The sequence below is a fragment of the Ursus maritimus genome, unplaced genomic scaffold (genome assembly GCF_017311325.1).
Source record: "Ursus maritimus isolate PB19 unplaced genomic scaffold, ASM1731132v1 scaffold_9, whole genome shotgun sequence".
NCBI classification, from domain to species: Eukaryota; Metazoa; Chordata; class Mammalia; order Carnivora; family Ursidae; genus Ursus; species Ursus maritimus.
Genome location: NW_024427107.1, coordinates 50719687 through 50737514, shown reverse-complemented (window position 1 = coordinate 50737514; position 17828 = coordinate 50719687). Strand labels below are relative to the sequence as shown.

At 38.2% G+C, this 17828-nt stretch overlaps 1 long non-coding RNA gene across 1 annotated transcript in view; it reads left to right on the top strand.

The window, feature by feature from the left end:
- Positions 1-17510, top strand: part of LOC121101749 — a 48127-nt gene extending 30617 nt beyond the window's left edge. Inside the window, exon 4 of the long non-coding RNA XR_005833787.1 lies at positions 17425-17510. This is a non-coding gene — a long non-coding RNA (uncharacterized LOC121101749). The remainder of the gene's footprint in view (positions 1-17424) is intronic.
- Positions 17511-17828: the final 318 nt, after the last annotated feature.

The window sequence follows — 17828 nt, the reverse complement described above, 5'->3', positions numbered from 1 at the left end:
AAACTCCAGACGCCAGTAAAGTACCCTCTACACTCCCACCTCAGCCTTCCTCTATCTGTGTCTGGGACCAGCTCCAACTTGGCTCTGCTCCTGGATTACGTGGCGCCCAGAGCTCCCTCTCCCTGGCAGACCCCTCTACTCTCCCAGCTACAACAGCAGCATTTTGCAGATCATTCCCAGATCTACCTGTCTAAGCCAACCTTACTACTCCTCCTGTCCAGACCTGCACTTTAAGCTTTCAGATGTTTTGCCCACATGTTTCACAGCCTGAAAACCTATCATCATCCGGATAAACATAATGCTTGCTATTCCCCCCAAGGCCACATTCCTACCTTGCTTGTCTCTATTTTAGTATGAGCTTCACACCTCTGCAATTTTCATATGCAGCCATCGCGGGGCTCATTGTAAGTATCTCTGTTGGTTCATTTTTGTCTTCTACACTTTGTCGATAGTATTTACAACATATCCACGTTTGTCGTAAAAGGTGAAATCCATGCCTTGCTAACCACATGGAGGAATTATGACAATACCGGCCTCTCTTTTCCTTTGTCCATTTGATCTGAGTTGGTTTTTCTGTCCACATACAATGTGGCTGACAAAGATTCTAATGTGATTAACTCACAGGCATGTGCATACCATTTCTCTATAGGGTTTTATAAACTCTTAAAGATGAGTAGCTTCGAAGTTGGCCACATGCATATCCTTATTTGCATTTTTCGTCTTCTTCCTGTTGACTCCTGGAATCAAGATAAACATTGGCTTACCTTCAGCCCCTTCATTCTCTTTATTAGCTCTATACTTTCTTTTATGACATCCTGAGGTCTGGTACAACTTTTTCTTGAGTTAGAAAGTGTTTTAGGACCTTTATCCTTCAAAGATCAAGAATTCACTAAAGCATCCTACTTGCAACACCAATCTTAAAAGGATAGGGAGATGTATTGATTATTTCTAACTTTCCGCTAATAATCAACCTACATTAATCGTCCATACATTTAACTGAAACTTTCTTTAGATTATGTGGGAAAACAAACAAAAAAATCACAGGCCAAACACTCTAGAAACTTGGAAGGAACACCTTGAGATAATGAGAGACTGGATAGTTGCAAAATTAGTTTTCCCTTCCATTTCTTTTTATGTTCTAGCATCTATCATGGTCTTTGATGCACAAAAGATACTAAGTAAATATTTGTAAAATGAATGAATCAACATGAAAGTAACGCATAAAAAGTAGTAAACATGGAAGTATTCCTAGAGGTTCCAAAGTGTTCAGTGTTCTAAATTCAAAATGCTGTAGTTATAATTTCTGTGTTTTGAAAACAACACTGAAGACACAGCCAAAATACACCATGTAAACTACATTTAGAAAATCTTGTTAGTTTATGTTTCATCTTAGAAGAATGGAGTTTCTAATTTATATCCCAGAGTTTTGTCAAAAGGGTGGTATTGATTACAGTGTTTTATTTGTACTTTGGAGTCTGAGGTTTAAACTCAGCTTGAAAGCAGGGTCGTGAATCTGTTCTTGTGTAAGTATAACACAGAGTTGCTATAATCAGGTAACTTTAGTATTCACGTTAAAATTAAAAATAACATTGAAGTCATTTTAGGTAGACAGTTTGCAACAGCTCCCCTGAGTCCCCTTAAATAATTTTACATTCTGAGACATCTGAAACTTTGATTGATGCCTTGATAAATGCTTTCTTCTGTTTTAGATAACGAAGAAACCATTGACTAAAACTAAAGCCAAGTTTTGCCTTTAAAATATCCTCCAGTGAATGTCAAACTTTATCAAAGCCTGATTCACACTGCAGTGCATATCATGAATATTGTACCGATCATAAATCCCAACTTTAGGTCCAGATCTTATAATGACAACTCTCCTTTCAAACACTTATATTGTCAGTGAGATGTCTCTGAAGACTGACTGAGGGGATTACAGGGTCATCCTTGGTTCCAAAGAAATCCATAAACTTGTGAATAAGAAGCCCTTATTTTTCCAGGGTCTTAAGGGTCACGATAAGGAATATGTTAATAACCTGCTCCGTAGGTTTCCTGTCTTAGATGTCTGGATTCGATCACATCTCGGGTAATAATTTTGCCTCATAATTATTTAAAGTGAATCATTTGGAAACATGGGTGGCTAGAGTGACTTTGGAAATAATATTAGAAGTTACTTAGAACTCAAGCTAATTCATTAATTTCAATCCATTTTAATTAATGTCAATTCCAGGATAACTAACCAAAGTTAGTGTATTTTCATCATTTCCTTGATTATTCATATTATTACCAATGCTTGACTGTGTATCTCAAATTTTCTTTCATAAGTGATCTGAAACTGATACTGACCATCAAGGGTAATCCAGATTGAAGTAATGATAGACACAAAAGCTTTCTCTGCATCAGGCCTCTGATTAAGAAACTAGAGCTTCTCTCTCCCTACACATTCCATTCTTCCTAACCGGAGAATAACTGGTTCCAGAGCCATTTGAATGATGTCCTACTTCTCAGCGTGTGCAGCTGACTCAGGCTTACATGTTTGGTGTACATCCTTGATTCTTCTTGCTTCTGTGCCCTTGCCTTCAATGACTTTCCTTTCACTTTCTTCAAAATCAAAAAACCTTTCCTGATAGTTTCAGCTCCAAAATCCCATTCCCTTTATTTGTAATTTCTGACCCATTTAGCTGTTTGTACAACTCTTTCTTTCATGTATCATTCTCAAAAAGGCAAGAACGATGTGGTTTTTCCTGGGTATTTCACCCAGGGCCAACTGGAATACTCTGCATACAGTAGGTGCTTCACACATGCTGGTGAGCGATATCAATGCAGTTGGGAAAACCTCTGAACAGAGTTGTCTTATCCCCTCACAAAGTCTCTGTCAACCCTGCAACCAGCCGTTGTTGTGGAAAGCAAACAGTACTGTGAATTATTATTATTACATCCTTCCACACTCCTTTCTGATCATCATTCAAAATAGGAAGTCTCTGGAATAATAATCCCCAAGTGCAGGCACTTGGAGAAAAAAGGGGGAGAAATCCAGGAAAATGGCGCATCCTTAGGCTGCTGATTCACGACGGTCTTATTGATTAACAATTCATTTATTACGTAGTTTGATTAAAAAAAGTGTTTTAGTTTAGACACATAGCTGGAAAGAAGTTACTCTATTTATACAATTGCAAGAAGAAAGGGTCAGGAAGTTGTGTCTGCTTGGTTCTATGTGTTCATTTTTCTAGCTAAATTATTCCTGAAATAATCTAAAGACAGAAATCTAGTCACTCTTCTGCAAGCCTGAGATAGTAGCAAAGCAGAAGCAGGCTGTTGGATTAAGTGAAGCTGAAACCAAAGGCTTCCTGCAGCACACCTGTTAATCACTGAAATGAAAGGCCAATTCAAAGATGTAACACAACACTGTTGGTCGTCAAAAATCTGCTTGAGTTACCACAACTTCACTTATGACTCTCTTGGGAGTATCACTGCTGTGAAATCTATCGAATTAGAAACTGCCCCCAAATTCTGCTCAGTGAGGAATGCAAACATTTCACTCGAATGGCACTCGTTTGTCAAACGGGCGAGGGCAGGGAAATTGATGAGGGTACTAATTATTCTTGAAAGAGCCAGAAGGAGCAGAGAACATTTAAAGACTTCATAAAGAAGTGAGGAGCAAGGGAGTGAGTTTCCCCAAACTTTAAAAGGCTTAATCCACAGACAGCAGGGCTGGTGGGTAGGGCAGGGTTTTCTCAATTAGAAACAGGTCTCCTCCTCTGTTGCAATCCTGACATTTCCCTTGTGGATTAAGACAGTTGGAGTTAAATTTTTGAAAATTGTGAAATTTTCTATTTTCTTTCAAAGACTGAATATTTGTACATAATAGGGGAACATAAACCATAACCACTTTGTCTAATCTTTTGTTCTTCCTGGGTTTCATAAAAATTAATGCTTCTCCCCCCACCCCCATATACCAAAAAGGAACACCATAGTTGTTCAAGTGGTGAAGTCTTTCAGGGAAAGAAAGGTTCAGCTACTCACTATTTAAGCTAGCTATGCAAATAAGCACCCCTGGGCCTACGTGAAATGACTCTGGATTTAGACAAGGCCAAGTAGAATTCGGTTTTTAAGCAACAGGTACTTGTCTCTATCAAAGTTACAAGTCAAAAATTTCAAGAAGAGTTAGAATTAATTCTTTGACTTCATAGACTCATATAAACTGGCAACGAATTTTAAGTTCCATGCAAGGGAAAATAAAATATCCATATTATCTTCTGCATCCCTTCTCCGGATAGTAGATAAAGAAGATACTAGAAAGCAAGGACTTGAAAAAGAGAGATACCTTGAGAGAGCAGGCATACATTGCCATAGGAAGAAATCTTGGGTTCACTCTGTCCAGGTGTATTTGCATTTTTAAAGGGACATGGTTAAAGATTAAGAAACTTTCAAGCCTAAAGAAATGAAGTCCTTATTGTTAGGAAATCAAGCAGTATAACTGGTGTTTGGGATGGAAAATGTGTTTAGAATGGAAAATATTCCAATGTGTGCCAGAGTAGAATGAGCGATTTGATATCTGTAAAATTGTAGCAGTGAGATAGCAAAAATTTTTCAATGAAAGTTTGCCATTTGCAGAACACTGTTGCAGGCTCTCTGAGAACTTGTGCTTGCCCTCAAATTGGTTATAATTCAGTCGTGTCGTAAGAAACACATGGCGATCTAATGAGAAAATGTTTGGTTTAAGACATAGCATAGGAAGAGATGTCATGTGAAAGTATGAAGATAGGAAAACCAATTCTCCACGCTGAGATGGTGAAGAATATTTGTGGTAATTACACAGGCACAGTTGCCGGCTTTGCCTAATTGCAGAAACATTCCTACTTGTGGAACTATGCTTTTCTGCTTCTGAGTTGACCCTACAGTCTTTCATTATTGGTTTACTGGGGAGTATAGCAATCCTGAGAAATCCTCTTCTCCCATTTCTCACCTAGTATGTCACCTCTTGACTATCGTGACCCTCTCACAAAGATGTTGATGTAAGATTCAGCACAGTGACCATAATTTCTTGACTTTACCCATTATAAAATATTTAAACTACCTGAGGGACTCGGAGCTGGGCATATCCAGATAAAAGGGAAGTTTGAGTTATTAAAAGAAACTACCTTGAGGAGTTACGGTTGGACGACCCCATTTGAACTAAGAAATTATCTTGGAAACATACTGAAGTAGAAAAGAAAAGACATGTTCTTCCCAGAGGCTTGCCAAAGCTTGTTCTAGGCTAGGACATTTGATCTCAATGATCTCCCATAAGTGGGATTGTGGCTCAGTAAAATGGAACCATATTATGCCTAATTTCTGAAAATAAATATAAATTTGGGGCAGCCATCCGGACATGAAGGTGCAATTCAGGGTCTTGTCTACCCTGTGCCCATTAAGGCAAGGTGGTACGTTCTATCCAAGGATGCCCTGATCAATGTATCAGAGATGCAACCAAAGGCAGGAAACAGTTTCCCAGGCATGATGGATTATCCAGAGGACTTGTAAATGTTTTATAGCTATTCAGTTTCACAACTCCTAGGTTTGGATTACGGGAAATTATATCTAAACTAGCACAGAAAATCTACAATAGATGCAATCCAGATAGATTCCCAGATAACAATAGTGACTTCAATCTTTAAAAAGTGTTTTGTTTTGTTTTGTTTGTTTCGGAGAGAGCTGCTAGATTGGCCAAGCCTGGGTCCATGGAACAGCAGGGTGAACCCACTAGCTGCAGATTGTCAACATTCTTTTCTTTTACATAAGAAGTCTTCACTCTGTTGACTTGCATACTTGAGAGTTAATTACATGTGTTGTGCTCCTTTTTTTCTAGCCGGGTCTAAAGCAGTAAATGATAGGTTGTTGTCTGGCTATTTCCTTGCATGTCAGAAAAGAAATGTCAAGCAACTAATTGACTCAGAAATTTTTCGTGTGCCCAGGGGACCTCAGATGTAAGAGAGTCTCAAACTGAGAGTGAAGAGTGGGTGGGCGAACACTGTCCTTGGAAGCCTTCCTATGTGAGTTATTGGTTATATGTTGTCTCTCTTCTGCTATTTAAATCCTCTCCTTTCTTGCGTTTTCCTCTCCCTGCTTTGAACTTTGGGCAATAATCAAGTCTTCTTGCTATTCTGCCTCTCAGCAGTCCCCAGAGATATTGGAGAAGCTGTCGGTTTAGACTGCCCACAAACCACCTTACCCATCTGCTGAATTAGCCCACTCTTCTCAAGACTGCCATGTTCTCAAGTCTTTTTTATAGAAGGGCTATTCACTTGGTTGGTAGATTTTTCTCACCGGAATTTTAGAGAGTTGAAAAGAATTTCCTCATACAAACCACTTCTGAAGAACCCAAGTCCTTCACAGCTTGTATATGATTACAAATGAAATCTCCTCTCAGTAGACCGTATCAGCTCCAAACCCACACAAACAAGTTGAGTTCCACTCAAAGCACTAAGAACACACACTCTGTGCTTCCTCTTTTCTGAAAATAACTTAGCACCTTCAAAGTAATGATATCCTCAAAGAATTCTGATGAGCCAAGGAATGAGAGCATGGGGCTGGTCTCCATCAAACCATGGGCTTGCTAAGTATAGCTCTCTTGGATGGCTCAAAAGGCTTGTACAATTTCTCTCCCAAATGAGATTAGAATAGAATGATGTATAATTTCTGAGTAATTCGCCAGCCCTTCCCCCCTTTTATCATAATGGTGTTATGTTAATCATCATCTTTGTCTTCAGGGATCTCATTTTGAGCTCAACAAAGTTGTGAAAATATCGACTGACTTCTCCAGTTTCTACTGTAACATCCTTTATCAGTCTTGGATGTATAATGTTTGGCTTCGTGCCTTGTCAATTATAACATCTAACACTTGCAGAATTCCAGCCAAAGCTGTTAGCACAGTCTTACTCTCCATTTGATACCCAGAGCAAGTTAATCCCCACTTGAGGCAAATCTCACTCCTCCCTGTCCAGCATGATTTTGGATGGGGAAAGCATAAGTGTTCTGCTACTTTCCTACTTCCTTGGGCTTCATTTCATTTCAAAATTATGCTCTTTTTTATTCTTCTGAAAATAATGTTTGCTCTCACTGTTTATTTGTTGTATATAAAAGAAACCTGGTAAAGTTTAATGAGAATGATTGCATTTTCATTAAAGCACAAGTTATCTCAAGGTATAAAAATATTTATTGCCCTTGAAACTGTAGGTTTGTAGAAATGCAAATTAAAATAATAATAATAATAATAATGTACAATTTGGGCTTATCCACTTGGCAAAACAAAAAAGGAAGATAGATTATTGATGAAGATATAATTGGCATACCTTTTCTAAGAAAAGGCAGAAAATATGTATCAAAAATTTTCAAATGCACATTTATTTTAAGCACCTTCACTTTAAAATTTTTATCCTGAGATGGTTATTAAAATCATGGGAAAAGAGACTAATGAACAAGGAGGCTTTGCTGAACCATTACTTATAATCAAATTTCCTACAATAGGAAATTAAGTAAACTGTTTATATTCATGGAATAAAATATCACGTGGGTATTAAAAATCATGCTTTAATGTAACATTTTTATGCCTTTAAGTAAAAATTGTGCAGACCATAAAACTTTACATTTAGAATGAGGCTGCATTTATTTAATCAAACATATATTTATACTGAAATAAACAATTCTGTGTCTGTAAAGGGGAAGTTATTTCATTTTTCAAGTGTCAAGTTTTAAAATTTTGTATACTACTCTTTTACTATAGATCAGAGTTGTAACATATAATTTCCCTATTTAAAAATATACACAGAACAATTTCATAGGCATTTGCAAACACTGATTACAAGTGTAAAGAGACAATCGTTTGCAGGCTTTGACTTTTAAAATCAAGGCTATCACCTTAGACTTAAAAAGCAAGGCTAACTGAGGTATGCCATATATGACATAATATGCATTTTTGAAAACTGATAACTGATATTGCTCTAAAAACAGAAAAGTAGAATAAATTGTTAAAAGAGAACTTTCATATTCAGTCATTGGGTATAAAGTATTGCTTTTGAAAAATACTGTGCTCAGGAGTTTGCAGCGTGGACATGTGATAGTCGTCTTTCCACAACCGCTTAACAAAATTATCGGCCGGTGTCTGGATGTCAAGGAGATGACCGAATACGCAGAGAAATAAAGCTGCTCTCGGTTAGTGCTGCTGCTTCGTTTAAAGCATATGCAAGAAGGCAAGTTGCCAGCCTTTTCCAACTGAAAAAGCACAGGAACGTATAAACAGCGGACCTTCATTAAGCATCTAGTCATTTCAACAGTTATTAAGTGAGCTTCTAGTACATTCCTAGCTCTCTTAATCATTATATAGATAAGAAGGGATATAAGAATTGTTGCATCCTAAACCCAAGGATTAAAGTCTTAAAGAATAAACAGCAGCACAAATGAGAACATTAGCAATAAACATCCTTTTTCCTTGATGGAAAAATCATGGAAATCAAAGGCATGGCAAATCAGAAAAAGGGTCCAAAGGGTATCAGAAAAAGGTTACTGGGAAGTTTGAGTGCTTTTGGTTAGATTTGAGTAAACTGGAAAATGCAAACTCAAGTAACCACAGGGCCGTGTGTGTGTGTGTGTGTGTGTGTGTGTGTGTGTGTTTTCAAGCACTCATTACAGGGATTTGATTCTCTGCAATTGTCAGAGCCGGTTACAGCATCTATTTGATGCTATTGTTTCTCGATTCTGTGGCTCATGCTGGAACCTGAAGCCCAGAAGACAAGCAGTTAAGAAGGGATAACGGGGTGATGGGCATTAAGGAGGGCATGTGTTGTGATGAGCACTGGGTGTCATACACGACTAATGAATCATGGAACACTACATAAAAAACTAATGATGTACTATACGGTGGCTAACTGAACATAATAAAATAAATAAGTAAATAAAATAAAGTACATATTAGTGGGGGGGGGGGAGGGAGAATAGGCAGAAGGGAAAGCAGGGACAAACCAGAGGCTGTAAGGTTGAGCTGAAACCCACGCAGAAGACACCGTGGGCTGAGTTGCTCCCCCTCCCCAGCTGAGCCTGTACACAAGCGCTAATGTATCGTGCAGCCGCATCTTGGGCTCTCCTCTCACCTAGAAAAGATGCTTGCTCTAAATGTCGCCCCTGCCTGGTCCTCATTCAGCTTCTCTGCTCTGGGGACAAATGTGTTAGTTTCTTGAGGAAGGATACCGAAGTTTCCTTCAAGACGCTCCCATCATCAAAGGTGGAGTCTTGGAGCACTGGAAAGAACTGGAATGAAATGTTAAGCAATTTCAGCTCTGGACCCTGCTCTTTGCTGGGTTAAATGACTGTAGGCTAGTCACGTCTCTGGTCCTCAGTTTTCTCATCAATAAGCTGAAAGAACTTGGGTCGCCTGTAAACTGGCAGGCCTAGGAAAGTAACACGTGTAAAAAGGAAAGGGCTGTGCGAAAATTACCCTGGGAGAGGCTGCTCCCAGCTTTGTTCCACGGTGTGCATAGTGCTGAATGGGGCATCTGAAATTAAGGCCCCAGGCAGGCCAATGAGAGGCGACCATGTGAAGCAAGGAGAGACAGAAAGATGGGGTGCAATGGAAATAATAGGATGAAGAGTTGGGAGAGCGAGTCCTTCGTCTTGGCTTCATCACAGACTCCTTGAGCTAAACTCAGTCATTTGGCTGATGAGGGGCTCAGTTTCCTCCTCTGCAGCATGAAGGCTCGAGGCAGCGGTACTCATCACGACTCAACGGAATCCCCTCAGGAGCTCTAAGAAATATTCAAGGGCACGTCCCGTCACCAGAGATCCTGATTTAATTGATCTGAGATGTGCCTGGACATCAGGATTGTTTAAAGCTCCCCAGATTCTCATGTTCATCTAAGCTTGTGAATTCTTTATTAGAATTTGCTTTGGAAAACGGCAGTATGATGTAGGGTTGTGGGAAGGCTTCCCCCCACCACACACACGCGTGTCTGTCAGATTGCATGTTAGTTCACCCTTAGAGATTCATCCCCTTGTGCGCTGAAGCCTCTTCATTACTTATTAAAATTCATATACTCCTACTAAATGTGACACCGTGAACTTACAAGTGTATCTTACTTAGAATCATAAAAACTAATTTGGAAAAAATCTCAGAGGTCACGGTTCAAACTGGCAAGTGTTTTTACTGTGATTTTTATAGATAGGAAACTGAACCTCAGGGATGTCTTAGGCTTTTCTAGATAGCATTTATTTTGGTGTGGGAGGGGCTTTAATTAATGTCCTCCTTCTTACCTGTTTTTCTTAAATAAGAGGTTTTGGACTGTAATTATGTGACCACACATTTTTTAAAGACACCTGTGTTTTTATCTCAGTCTATTTTAGAGTTAAAAATCCTTTTTGGGTGGGGATTCCCACAAATGACATTTGAGCCATTAATGTGTCTCATTTATCTAAATAAGCATTTCCTGCTCTGATTTATCATCACCCTGTGATTGCTTCCTATGATCTACCTTTCACTCTTTCTACCGTTCATCTTAATCCACAATAAATCTGCTCCGCTGGCCAAAGAGTATACGTCATTGCCAAATTGCAAAGCCAAAAGATCTCCTTATGTCAGAGGACATAAACAGCTGTCATGTAACATACATATCTGTTCTCAAAGACATGTTGGGCATTGTGCCTGTCAGGGAATTGTTTTGGGGTTCCACTGGGGTGAATGAATCCAACTCTATAAATTTATAACATATTAAATTAATCAATCCCTAAAGATAAAGTTCTAGTCTGTTTAAGCCTTGTCAATTCTAACTGCAGCATACCCTTTCTCTCCCCTCTAATCAGCATGGTCCAGTCCAAATTTAAAAATTCAGAATATAGGGGCGCCTGGGTGGCACAGCGGTTAAGCGCCTGCCTTCAGCTCAGGGCGTGATCCCGGCGTTCTGGGATCGAGCCCCACATCAGGCTCCTCTGCTATGAGCCTGCTTCTTCCTCTCCCACTCCCCCTGCTTGTGTTCCCTCTCTCGCTGGCTGTCTCTGTCTCTGTCGAATAAATAAATAAAATCTTTAAAAAAAAAAAAATTCGGAATATAACCCAAGGTATCCCGGTACCACATGCTGGCGAAATCATGTTTGCAAAGGGATGGCCTCATCAAGAATTCCATTGGAATTCTAGGGCTCACACAATCAGGCAGTTACAACCAATGCATTTATTACTTTGGGACCTAAATTATAATTGGAATCACACAAATCTTCTTATCAAAATTGTTGCCAGTTTGCTTCTCCATTGGGAAAAAACAATAATTTTTCTGCACAAAAATAATCATTTAAATAATTTTTTAAAAGTCTTCATCAACCTGATGTTTTTCTTCCTTAAATATCTAACGTAGAGCATGAGGGTTAGTGCAGGGTTGGCGTACGTTATATACTGTTTCCATTAAGACATTTCATTTACATAAGGGACATTGCTATGATGTACTGAGCTGAGAAACTACTTGATATGTTATACATTCCAGTCTGAGAGAGAAGCAATCCCTTAAGATTTTTCATAAGTATGACCAAGATTTTTCCGTTGACTGGCCTCAAGAAATCATTTTTTAAAGAATTGAATGAGCAATAACAATTTTTAATGATACCTATCCGGGAAGAACTAAAAAATGCATTACTTTCACTTGGAAAAGTTGTTAATATGACCTAAGGTGCTACATTTTTAAGGCTGAATATTTGAAAAACCTTGGGAATTTTCCTTGGGACCTTTAGGATTTATTCATGAATTAATGACTTCTCAAATTTCAATTCTCCCCTTTTCATTTTGCATCAAGTGATGTGCAAAAAGTATTTGAATAAAATTGTTTGAAGTATCACACAGCGTTTTAAATCACAATAATCAACATAGAATGACGTCATAAGCATTCCTGTCTTTATTCCACCACATCCTACCTGTATAAAAGTTGGCAAAGTTACCTTTCTACAAAGCTCTCATATGCTCATTTGTAGAATTTGTTGTGTGCGAATTAATGTATGTAAACCACCTTGACCAGTGCCTGACAAAATAGCAGCTCCTTAAGAAAAAGGGCTCTTTAAAAGCAAAACATGCTTATCCGTGGATAAACATGTAACTTAATAAAATACCCCATCTATTAAGATTCTATCAAGTTTTATCTTCCCCAGAACAATATTTCCCCAAACATGGCAAAACCTAGATCTAACCACTTCCTCCTCATTCTTAAGGTCTCTTCATACCTTGCTACCTGATTATATTCAATTTGTCATTATAAAAATCTTTATTTTTTGTCTGTTTAATACTCTCATAGAATTATGATATTAAACATTGAAGCGCCTTATGAAATAGCATATATCTACAGAGAAAAGTGTACTGTGTGTTTGCACATTGGTGTGTATTTTGTTATTAGGTTTGTATTTATTCAATACACTTTATGTGTTTGTTTAAATATAACAGCTTTATTGATATGTAATTCACATACTGTTCATCCATTTAAAATATACAGTCCATCGGTTTTTAGTATCTCCAGATTTGCACAACCATCACCACAATAAATTTTAGAATATTTTCGTACCCCGAAGGAAATCCTATAGGCATTAACAGTGACTCCTCGCTTTGGTAACCATTAATCTACTTCCCAGGTAACCATTAATCTACTTCCAGGTAACCATTAACCTACTTCCTGTCTCAGTAGATTTGCCTATTCTGGACATTTCATATAAATCGAACCATATAATGCATCATGTTACACACACACATACATGCATACGTCTGTATACACACATTTTGTTTATCATTTATTAGATGACGGACTTTGGGTTGTTTCTACTTTGTGACAGTTATGATTAATGCTGCTCAGGATAGTCACGGAGAAGTTTTTGTGAGGACATATGTTTGCATTTCTCTGAGGTGGAATTCTCTCTAAGAGTGGAATTGCTGAATGACATGGTAACTCTGTGATTAACCTTTTGAGGAACTGAACTATTTTCCATCATTTTCCATCCCTAATGGCAATGGATGAGTGTTCTAATTTCTTCACATTCTCATCATCACTAATTATTACCTGCCGTTTTAATTAAATCCATCCTAGTAGGTATGAAGTGGTATCTCATTATGGTTTTGCCTGTACCCTGCATTTCCGCAGTGGCTAAGATGTTGGACATCTTTCGACGTGCTTATTGGCTATTACTATTTTCTTTGGAGCAATGTCTATTCCATTCCTTTGCCCACTTTGATTGGATTATTTGTATTATTTAGTTGTAAGAGTTATTCATATATTCTAAATACAAGTCACTTACCAATGCAATATTTTTTTAGCATTGTGTGTGTTGTTTTTTGACATACTTGATGGTACCCCCTAAAAAACAAAAGGTTTTGGTCTTGATGAAGGCCAATTTACCTATTTTTTTTCTTTTGTTGCCTATACTTCTGGTGCCTAAGAAGGCTTTGCCTACCCCAAGTCACAAAGATTTACTCATATTTAATTACATTAAGGGTATGTTCACTGTTTTTCGTTTTGTTTTGTTTTGTTTTGTTATTTCAACGTGGTTACTTTAGGACTTACCATATATACCTAAACTATGAGAATCTACTTCAGATTTATACTAACTTCATTCAAATTAGATATAGAATCATTACTCTGGGCAGCTCTTCTCCTTCTCCCCCTTTTTGTGCTATTATTGCCATCCATTTAAAATATGTTGCAAACCAACCATGTATTTTTATACTTATTCCCTCATGTTATTTTATGGCTACTAAAAAAGCTGAGAGAAGAAAATAGAGCTAATATATATTTATATAATTTGTTATATTCTCTTATTTACTATTTCATGATCTTTTCGTTTCTTTCTATGGATTCCAGTTTATCTAGTGTCATTTCCTTACTCTCACACACCTTTGTTCCTGCCCACCTTCTTCCTGCTGTAATTGTGAAATATATTATGTTTCCTTACGCTGTGGGCCAATAACAATTATACACATTTTTATGTGATTGATTTTTAGCTCAATTAAAAGAAGAAAGTGGTGGAAATATGTAATTTTTACTTTTATAATTATCTACATAATTACCTTTACCGGAGTTCTGTTTTTTCACGCGGGTTGAATTACTTACCGTCGGGAGTCACTACTTTCAGTTTGAAGAACTTCCATTAGTATTTCTTGCGAAGCAGGTCTGCTAGCAGTACATTTCTAGGTTTTGTTTGTCTTGGAATGTCTTTATATTGCCCTCGCTTTTTAAAAATAGTTTTGCCAGATATAAGATTCTCGTAATTTTTATTTTTCCAGAAATTTTATCATCCTACTGCTTCTGATCTGCACTGTCTCGAATAAGAAATCATCTCTTGATATTTTTCTGGTCCATGTAATGGGTTGTTTTCCTCTTGACTTTTTAAATTCTCTCTTCATCCTTGGCTTTCATAATTTTCTCTATAACATGTCTGAGTGTGGATCTCTTTCTGTTTATCTTATTTAGGTACAGAGGTTCATGTTTTTCATCAGATTTTGGATCATTTCCTTTGATGATTTTCTCTAACCTCTCTGTTTCCTCTCATTGCGGCACTCCTGCCCATGGGTGAGCTTAGTGGTATCCCACATTCTCCTGAGGCTCTATTCATTTTTCTTCATTTTTTTCCTCTGTTCTTCAGATTGCATAATCTCTATCAATTTATCCTCAGGTTTGCTGATTTTTTTTTCCTGCCAGTTTGAATCTACTATTGAGCCCCCTCGTGTGAATTTTTCATTTCAGCTATCATACTCTGAATTTCCATTGGTTCTTTTTAGAATGTCTGTCTCTTTATTGATATTCTTGATTCGATGAGACATTGACATACTTTTTTTTCTTTGATCATGATTTCCTTTAGTTCTTGAGGATGTTTATAATAGCTGGTTTGAAGTTTTTGTCTGTTAGGTCTGACATCTGAGCCTTCTTACAGGTAGTTTCTTTTGCTTCGCTTTCCAGTTTCTTTGCATTTCTCATAATTTTTTGTTAAAAATTGGACATTTTAGAAATTATATTTTAATGGCTCTGGATATGACACCCTTCACCCGCCTGCTGCCAGGCTTACTGGTGTGGTGGTTTGCTCATTTATTGCTGAGTGCTTATTTGTTGAGTGGCCTCGTTGAGAGAAATCTATATCCGTCTCGGTATGAAATCTCTGCTGCTGGCTTCTCTGAGGGTACAACCTGGATCGTACGCAGTCTCCCTACTACGACAGTAGTCTTAGCAAGGTCTTTGACTGCCTTTTTCCCTGACTTATGTTAAGCTACCTGCGTCTTTTGGTATCACAGCCAGCTGTTAGCTTCCACTCACTGCTGATTGCTCTCTTGTTTTCAACAATTCTCTGGTCTGAATACATTCAGATGTCTTTAAAGTGGTACCTTTTGAGGCCAGGCTTTGAGGCTTGTCCTGGAGCCCAGCAGTGCTCTTCTTAGTTCTTTTTCTTTGGCTTCTCTCTGAACTAGGTGGCTGAGGATTTAGTCTGTCGATTTCATGGAGCTACCAGCCCGCTTTTAGATCTTGCCACCAAAATCTCCATGGTTTACAAGTGTACCATTAGGCTGAACTTCCCCACTGTCTCTTCTAAATAAAATCACTTCCTTAGGTAGAGTTTGGGGGCTCTTTGTTATTCCAATCTACCTCTCACCTCCGTGGGTAGAATCTCTGAGCTTCTACCCTGGAGCTGGAGTTACAGTCTGCTTTATGAGCAGGTCACTCAACAGAAACAGTAGCATTTAGTCTTCGCAACTTTTCAACCCGTCAACTCTCCCAGAGTGGAATGTCAGCCATACAGCGGAGCTTAAGTGGGGGTAAATTGGGGCCCCCCATACGTGGCCTGCGATAGCTGGAATGGAGCCTCCACCTATGAGAGGGACTGTGTGGAGGAACCCCCTCCCCTCATCCTCTTACCTTACTCACCTAGGCTACAGCCTCTGCAGCACAAAGCTGATGGGGATGAGATGCGGTCTCACCCCACTTGAGATACCATCGCCCTCAACAGAGACCCGGGGATGAGGAGAGAGGAAGCAAGAATGTTGTGTCCTTGGCTACACGGACCCACACGAAAGTTTTTATCACATTGAGCTGGGGCGGAGGGGGGAAGGAGCACGTGATGCTCAGGCCCGCAGGCTCTCACTGTATTATTGAGATTTAATAGATTTTCCTAATTTTTTTTTCATCAGCTCAGTGCCCCCAGGAATATTTGCAGAGATTTTAAATGGTTCTCTTTCTCTCATTTTCATCAGTCATGGTTGTTCTATGGGGAGCAGAGGTACAGAACTCACACTGCCATTTTAGAAGCGGATCTGCTTCTATTCAGTTTTCAACGATACGGGGGAAAAGGTGTTCATCCCAACACAAATAACTCTTGCTAACAATTTGATGTATTTCCTTCCAGGACATTTTTCTAGATAGAGGTTCCTACATCTGCCCTTCATTCCTTCCCTCCTTCCTTTTCTTTTCATTTAAATATTAAAAACCACCATTTTTGTACCTTTGGATATATTTTATTAACTCAACATTCTAAGATAATAATTGTATGCATTATTTCCTATTCTTTACAAATATCAATATTAATAGGCACATGCTATTCTATCAATTTGATCTGTCAAATTAACTTAATAGTCATTTCCCTATAGCTAGAGAGGCATTAGTGATGTTGTATCGCTGTCATTTATTGAGCACAGGCACTAAGCAGTTCATATATACCATCTCAATACTCATAACTGAATGAGGTAGAGCTTCTTATCATGTCTTACACTTAAGGAAACTGAGGCTTACTCAGAAAGCGATAACTCCTAGAAGCCATGGAACTAGTCAGGCATAGAGCCAGAGTGACCACAAATCTGTGAGATTCAGTGAATATGGTTGTGCATATATATATATTTTTTTGCCTTTATTACTATTTCTCTTTTTAGGTCGGTTTCTAGAAGAAAATTAGTAGGCCAAAGGAGATTACTACATAACTTTTCTTGACAAGAATTAACAAATTGATTTCTGGAATATCATTTTTTATTCATCACTTTTCTGTGCTGAAATCAATGGGGCCAGAATATCCCTTTCAGTTTTCACCAGAAGAAAATAGCATCGCATAATCATTTATATCTGTTATTCCCAATGTTGACACCATTCCCATTCACAATAGATATTAGTTATACATTTTGTACATATGTCTGTTGAGACTCTTGAGGCTTTCTTAATATTTGTATGAATCCTTTACATAATATAATATAGTAGCCATCAATATTTGCTACAAGTAATTTTATTTAATGTGTTTTTCACTGTTTTATTTTAGCTGAACACATTTTTAATTATCTGAATAATTTATATGTAATCAGGTTTAGTAGCAGAGCATCTGTTTGGTTTTTGATATGGCAAAATAGAGGGAAAAAACTTATTCTAGAAATCACAATGCAGAAAATTAATGTCAGTCTCTTCTGGTTCACAGGCACTTCCTGGGGAGTGACCCCCTCACACTGGCTGGAGGAGCATTGCTTCCTCTGCAAGATGTGCCTCTCCTTAGGGCTCTCGCATGGTCCATTAATAGGTATCTCATCAATTTCTTTTTTTTTCTGGTGAACACCCTCTTAAGTAGCTATTCTTAAGATTCCAATTCCAGTGGGCTGGGCTCCCCACACTTTTTTAACCAAAGTGTTTTAGGAACTATGATATTATATATTATAGACTTCAATTTTCCCTCATCCAGGAGACACATCTTTGGATTCACTTGATGGGTTAGCTGGCAGAAGCTAACAAGGCAGTGTAAGCAAAAGCACATTTCTTAATTCTAATTCTTCCTCTCATTTACCTGTTTGAATGAGAGCACCTCAGTTCATCTTGAGTAAGTTTATG